The sequence below is a fragment of the Sitophilus oryzae genome, unplaced genomic scaffold (genome assembly GCF_002938485.1).
Source record: "Sitophilus oryzae breed Bouriz unplaced genomic scaffold, Soryzae_2.0 scaffold_816_pilon_pilon, whole genome shotgun sequence".
Taxonomy (NCBI): domain Eukaryota; kingdom Metazoa; phylum Arthropoda; class Insecta; order Coleoptera; family Curculionidae; genus Sitophilus; species Sitophilus oryzae.
Window position 1 is genome coordinate 123,481 of NW_022147435.1, and position 7,926 is coordinate 131,406.

The 7,926-nt window shown below is 31.6% G+C and overlaps 1 long non-coding RNA gene across 1 annotated transcript; it reads right to left on the minus strand.

Annotated features, from left to right (window-relative positions):
- Positions 1 to 4,291: 4,291 nt before the first annotated feature.
- Positions 4,292 to 7,641, minus strand: LOC115889625. Its single transcript, XR_004051474.1, has 2 exons — positions 5,372 to 7,641; positions 4,292 to 4,991 (listed from the first exon to the last, which is right to left on the minus strand). It is a non-coding gene; the product is annotated as an uncharacterized LOC115889625 (long non-coding RNA).
- Between the last annotated feature and the right edge of the window lie 285 nt (positions 7,642 to 7,926).

Sequence of the window (7,926 nt, forward strand, 5' to 3'; positions counted from 1 at the left end):
AATCCAAAGTGTATGGTCATAATAGGGCTAGAATTTTTAGAAGAATTTAGAATGAGTGGGAGGGGGGTTAATCACCTCGACCTTACAGATCCATTGTGTCCCCCTTTCTTGAATCATAACTCATCATACAGTCCCAGGGCTTTGACAAAAGCCAGTATCTGGGACGGTTTTATAGAGGGTAGTTCTCCATCTCCAATATCAGTCGTACCAAAATTCATGGCACGAATGGTTGTCGTCTCGGCGCACTCAGTGATGAGGTGTACTGGTGTTTCACCATCTTCCCCACAGAATCTGCATTCGCCGTTTCTTCTTAGTTTCAATCTACTGAGGTGTTCATTGATGAGACAGTGTCCTGTTAAAACCCCGTGACAATCCGAAGATTGTTCTTACTCAGACCCAGGAAGATCTGTGATTTTTCTTGATCATAAGCCCTCAGAAACTTCTTCGAGTGTCTTAGACCATTGCAAGATTTCCTTTCCAGGTTGCGGATGGAATCTTCCAAGTTCTTGAGTTCCGCCTTGAGTTGGTTACCACTTGGAAAGCAGAATGGTTCTGGTCCAGTTAGTGGAGTGTTCGATCCTTTCCTAGCTAGATTATTTGCTTTTTCATTGCCTTCTATCCCTTAGTGAGCAGGCACCTAGTGTAGGATAACTTTGTTTTCTTTGCCTAATTTATTCAGCTTCTCTATGCATTCTTTGACCAATTTCGTATTGATTGATACTGAGTTGATCGCCTTTAACGCTGCTTGACTATCAGATAAGATGGCTATTTCTTGTTTCCGATAGTTCCTATCTAAGATAAGTTGTACGCATCTCTCGATAGCGTAGATTTCTGCCTGTAGGATACTAGGGTAAGTGCCCATTGGTTCGGAGTAATTAGCTCTCGGCCCAAACACTCCGATCCCTGTTCCCGTATTGGTTTTGGAAGCATCAGTATACCAAGTTATGGTATGGTCTTTTAACTGCTGGGCAAGCGTTTCGCTCTTCCAATCCTTCTTATTGCTCAATACTACATTGACATGTTTGTCAAAGTTGTACGTTCTTGGCATATCGTCCACTGGGAGTTGCAGGAGTGGTATTTCCTTTTTGAATAGGGCTAATAATCTGGATGAGCTTCAAGTAAAAACGCGAGAGGCTTTCCGAACTATTAGCCCTAATATGTTAGCCAATGTCAGACGGGGATTTTACGACGTTCTGTCTAGCACAAGAAGGTGGTCTTTTTGAACAAATCGGGTAAACGTAAATTCGTCCGGCAACTTGCTATGGTACTAGTAGCCTTCTCAGTATATAAAATCCCAAAAATTGTGCAACATTAGCCGATTCGTTTGATATACACAAAATTCAATTTCGTGACAGATGGGGGGGAAATTTCAAATTTTCAACCGCTTATAACTTTCGTCAGAAGGGTGTGCAAAATTCAAAAACAGGTGTGCAAAATTAGCCGAATCGATATACATAGAAATAAATCAATTTCGTAACAAATGGGGGGGAACGGTCAAGTTTGCCCCCCGTTTAAAAAACGGCTCTAGTTTCTCTTAGGTAAGTGTACAAAATATCATTTATGGTGTGCAAAATAGTGGTATATCTCTTTTTGAATTTCCTCTAGTACGGGGGGCAAACTTGACCGACCTGGCAAATACGACTGTAGTAGGGGCAAAAAGAAACAAAATAGCGAATAACGCGGCGCGTTCGGTGCGACTCAGTGTGCGCGACAAGAAAGAAATGCGCGATTCGTGCGGCAAGTGCGGCGCGGGTCAGTGTGCGCGTACCTTAAATCGAAATAAAACACCAAACTTCGTACTTTTCACACAAATAATTTATTAAGTAAATAAAATATATGGAGTACATTGTACATTCAATTTTTAAAATAGACTTTTTTTGTAATTTTTTGTCCTTTTTTTAAATATAATGTTCTTTCTATCACACCTACCGACTAATCGTTCAAAAATAAACAAAAAAGGTCACTTTTGAGTCAACCGAATCGTGTGTTCTTTTTCATTATATTTTTTTTTGTATTATTATTATTATTATTTATTTTCGTTAAAAGTTTAGAGAGTGGGGGGTGAGGGGGGTGATTCACGGGGTGAAATTATTTTAATTTTGAATTTTACCATTTAACCTGAATAAAAATTGTTTTAATATACAGGGTGGTTCGAATTGTAGTCGAGAAACTTCGGCAACATATTCTACAGATAAAAATAAGTAAAAAAGTTCGTTTATGTAGATAGTGTCATTTTTATTCAGTTTTTTCCTAAATAATTTCCGAACGAACTTTGTCTGGGTGTATTTTTACATGATAAATTCGATTTCGATGTTAGTTTGACTCCTATTTGTCGGGGGCGCGACTTACACGTTTCTCAACTGTTTTAAAAAGTAATAATTTTCGTCTGTACATGTATTACACTCTACTGAGGGAAAAATATACATTTCTCATATCAAAAAACTCCCAGACACCAATTTTCATCCAAATATTGACGTTACTTCAGAAATTATTCGAAAAAAATCGAAATAAAAATGAAACTTCTACACCCTGTATCTCCGAAACTAAGCATTTTAGAACATAAATCTATACGAACTTTTTTACTTATTTTTATCTGCAGAATATGTTGCCGTAGTTACCCGATTATAATTCCGACCATCCTGTATTATCGATTTTTTGACTTTTAAGAAAAAAAATCAATAAAGAAAAGATAGCTTAGAATTTGCAAACATATACGATACTTTAATAAATTCGTTCAATAAAACATCTGGAAAACTCCTTCGTTCAATATGCCTAAACCTATGCCATAAGTAATTTTTACAATATTAATACTTTTTTTCCTGAAAAAAAAGTGTCAGTAAAAACGAGAGAAATAAAAAAAATAATATTTTTTAACACCCAAATTTAATGTTTCAACGTTTTTTTTTAGATCTCGCAAGTTCATAGGCGGTACGTCACGAATTGCTGAAGAAAAATATACGTTTTTTTCTACCCAAGTGAAGCTACAACAATTAAAAAACAAGTCCCTTCGTTTTCCTTTATATTGCACCGTATTTCTTTTTAAATGCAGCTCAAGATTTTTTATATACTCAGATGCAAAAAAAAACGCAACGGAAAAGATTTTCGTCGAATTTAAAGCATTTTTGTAAATTGTTAGCCCTATTGTCATGATTTTTTTAGCAAACTGTATATAAATATATCTACTTTAATTAGTAGTAAACTCAGTTTTTTTTATAAGTTTAGTATCTTGCTTATTATACAAAGTTAGGGTAAAAAACAACCCTTCAATTAACCCTGTATAATATGCCAAATATTAAAGATATTTATATACAGTTTGCTAAAAAATTCATAAAAATAAGACCAAAAATTAAAAAAATATAACGCTTTGAATTTGATAAAAAAAATCCTTTGTGTTTTTTCATCATCTGTATTATTTTTCTCGCACCAAAAACCTTCTGAAACTTGCCAGACCTCTTTTTTTTAAGATACAATAAGAAAACTAAGTAAACAAAATTGCTTCTCTCTTAACTCTATACAAAAAAAAATTGAAATTATATTATCTAACTAAAAGTGAGAATATATTATGCTACAAGAATCATTATTATTAGAAATTAAATAAATGGTTTTTGTTTTTATCGTTATTATTGTTTCTTATATTCTTCTCCTCCTCTGTTTTAGGGTTCACAATAATTAGGAATAAAAACGTTAAGTTATTATTATTTAAAACTTTTTTCTTTACATACTAAATTAGGTACTTATCATGTAAACACAACAAAAATGTGTTGTAATATAATTATGAAGCGAATAAAAATTAAAGTAAACTGGCAATATACAAACTTTTTTTGTGCTCTGAATCAACTAAAACATGTATCCGCTTCACTGAAATAATTATCAAAACATATATACACAGTATGTAGAAGAAATTTGAACATATATGCGAATTTTTTTTAATTATTTTTTATTTTTAGGTCCAATATCGTGGTTATTGACGCAGATATGAGAAAAGTTTTGTATAAATATATTAAAAATATTTTGTTTTATACAGGGTATCCCAAAAAAAGTAATGATCAAGTTGCAAGCTTTTTAAATAATTGTAATCCCCTTTTTCAGTACATGTTTTGATTCAGCATAAAATTCCGAATATAGTACACTATTTTTATTTGATGGAATATGCGCTGTTGCCATGCTGTTTCTTGTTTACTGAAAATTTGGTTAAAAACAGTATATTCGAAAAGTGGTTAAAACCTACAATGAATTTAATAGCACTTAGCTTCATTTTCTTAAAGGCCAAAGATAGACGGAATAAGAAAAAAGATGCAGAATTAAGTAACGAACATTTTTTGTATTTAAAGTGTTCCTGAATTTCTAACGGTTCTGCAGATATTCGCGATATTACATTGCATATGGCCCTTTCAAAAAAAAACTTTGATAAAAATTTACTCTTGAAAGAGCCATATTATGTAATATAACCCCGAGAATATCTGCGAAACCGATTCCGAATATAGTACACTATTTTTATTTGATGGAATATACGCTATTGCCACGCTGTTTTTTGTTTGCTGAAAATTTGGTTAAAAACAGTATATTCGAAAAGTGGTTAAAACCTACAGTGAATTTAATAGCACTTAGCTACATTTTCTTAAAGGTCAAAGATAGACGGAATAAGAAAATTCCATATCTCATTTTTTTAATGCAACACCCTGTATATTATTTTTCTTTTAGATGCAGAATTTAGTAACGAACATTTTTTGTATTTAAAGTGTTCCTGAATTTCTAACGGTTCTGCAGATATTCGCGATATTACATTACATATGGCCCTTTCAAAAAAAAACTTTGATAAAAATTTACTCTTGAAAGAGCCATATTATGTAATATAACCCCGCGAATATCTGCGAAACCGATTCCGAATATAGTACACTATTTTTATTTGATGGAATATGCGCTGTTGCCATGCTGTTTCTTGTTTACTGAAAATTTGGTTAAAAACAGTATATTCGAAAAGTGGTTAAAACCTACAGTGAATTTAATAGCACTTAGCTACATTTTCTTAAAGGTCGAAGATAGGCGGAATAAAAAAATTCCATATCTCATTTTTTTTAATGCAACACCCTGTATATTATTTTTCTTTTAGATGCAGAATTAAGTAACGAACATTTTTTGTATTTAAAGTGTTCCTGAATTTCTAACGGTTCTGCAGATATTCGCGATATTACATTACATATGGCCCTTTCAAAAAAAAACTTTGATAAAAATTTACTCTTGAAAGAGCCATATTATGTAATATAACCCCGCGAATATCTGCGAAACTGATTGCGAATATAGTACACTATTTTTATTTGATGGAATATACACTATTGCCACGCTGTTTTTGGTTTGCTGAAAATTTGAAAACCTACAGTGAATTTAATAGCACTTAGCTACATTTTCTTAAAGGTCAAAGATAGGCAGAATAAGAAAATTCTATCTCATTTTTTTTAATTTAACACCCTGTATATTATTTTTCTTTTAGATGCAGAATTAAGTAACAAACATTTTTTGTATTTAAAGCGTTCCTAAATTTCTAACGGTTCCGCAGATATACGCGGTTTTACATTATATATGGCCCTTTCAACAAAAGCTTTGATAAAAAATTACTCTTGAAAGAGCCATATTATGTAACATAAAACCGCGAATATCTGCGAAACCGTTACAAATTTAAGAACACTTTAAATACAAAAAATGTTCGTTTTTTAATTCTGGATCTCAAAGAAAAATAATATACAGGGTGACGCATTTAAAAAAATTGAGATATAGCATAATAAATGTTGCAATGTTGTATAAGTAATGTAAGTTTTCCTTATTCTTGGTGGTTAGGAAAATACCGGTATTAATAAAAAGTTAAATTTACTCTAGGTTTTTTTAATCAAAGTTTCAGTAAACAAGAAATAGCATGACAACACCGCATAGTACTTCAAATAAAAATAGTGTACTACATATGCAGAATTTTATGCTGAACACAATACTGTGCCGAAAAAAATTGGGGGTTGAAATTTGAAATAACTTTTAACAAATTTATCATTCCTTTTTTTTGGGACATCTTGTATACAACGAAATATTTTTAGGATATGCACCTTTATAAACCATGCAACATTTATAAAAAAACTTTGTCAAGAACGACGCTATTGGACGATAACGTTCACATTCATAAATGTGAACTTTTCCCCCATATGTGTTCGAATTTCTATTCCACTCTGTATATAGACAGTTTTGAACATAACGAAATATAAACTCGATTCATAGAAAAGAAGATAACCCCGATAACTACCATTTATCGACGGCTTCAAACCAGCAATAACTGACGAAGGACTGATAATACAATGGCTGAACGTCAGTTATAGAGAGGTAGAATATCCAACCCTTAGTTGGCAAACTCTCGTCTCGCGTAAAAAATAAAACAGGTAAAATGTTTTTTTTTCTTTCCTTCTAGGACAATTATTAGTGAAAAAAATTAACTGAACTTTAAAAAACAAGACAAAAAAAAAGTGTAAAAATCACACATTGGATATTTTCGATTCTTAGGGTTAATACTAATTCAAAATTAATTTGCGCATGCTCAAAACTAGGGGTTTTAAGAATTTTAGAAATAATATTTGACATATTAATGTTTATTCACAAATAAGTAAATGAAAAATCTCTAATTCCTAAAAATATCTGTAAAGTTAGGTTAACTCACAACATACTGTAACTCACATGAGCGCAAGCGCATACTAGGATATTTTTAAGACAAGTAGGAGAAGTATTAACGGCATTTCCTTAAAATCTTAGGGTCAATGTTCAGGATACGGTTAGGACTTAGGACTAATACAAGTATGAACCAATCAAAAAAATTGTCACTGTCAAATCAGGAATAGCCTGTCATTACAAACTGTCAATTTGATGACGTATATGGCCTTGGATATTGTTTCTCCAATTTTACTAGTCCTGATAAAAAGCATATAATATTCAATCTAGTCAATATTAATATTTTTAAAAACATAAAACTTTTTTATATAAGATTTAGATTTTTTTTAGGAACAAAAATAGTATATTATTTAACGAAAAAAAAAATGAAACATGATACCAAATAGGCAAGTTATAGATTATTAGGAAAAGCTAACATTTTGAGAACCGCCGATTTATTCTTGACTTTTCTTTTTCTAAATTAAATTAACTACCGATGTTGCCGCATTAACACTAAAGTATACTATTTAACGAAAAAAAAAATAAAAATAAAAATAACCTTCAAAAAAAACCTCTCCGAGAAAAACTAAAAAAATATACATTGAGAAATAAACAATAAGAAACTAACTTAAGGCCATTTTAAGGAAAGAAATGGTACAGATAATACAGAGAACCTGTTTCATTTTCAACGCGAGACCTCAAAAAACCGCTGACTACAAAAATATGGCCATTTCTGCTCGACGCCAATCATAATAATAAAAATATACAAGGGAACATGCGATCCTTACTCTGTGTGTATTATTATTTTTAATTCTTCATCTTTGTCGCTTATTTTTTCATTTTAAATTTAGACAAATAGAGAATAATTAAAGCCCCTGAACGCAATCTTTTTAATATTAACATTATTATTATTATTGTACTGTCTACCTCGCTAAGTTTTTTATTTATTTATTTAAAACATTTTCTGCGCTTGTGGGATGTTTGGTATTTCGTTTTTTTGACTTATTTTCTTTTGGACAGAAAAACCTAAGCGTGTAAGTACTAAAAAAATTAGAAATCACGTAATTACACTTCAGTTAATTTTTGAAGAAAATTCGGGATTATTGATTTTATTTGTCCAGTCACTTTTTTTTCTAGTACCAAAGCAAAATTACTGGAAACAAGTCACGTAAAAGCTACAGAATACAGGGTTGTTCACCACATACGACACGGAGTATTGTAGCTAAACGATTATATTTTTACAAATTT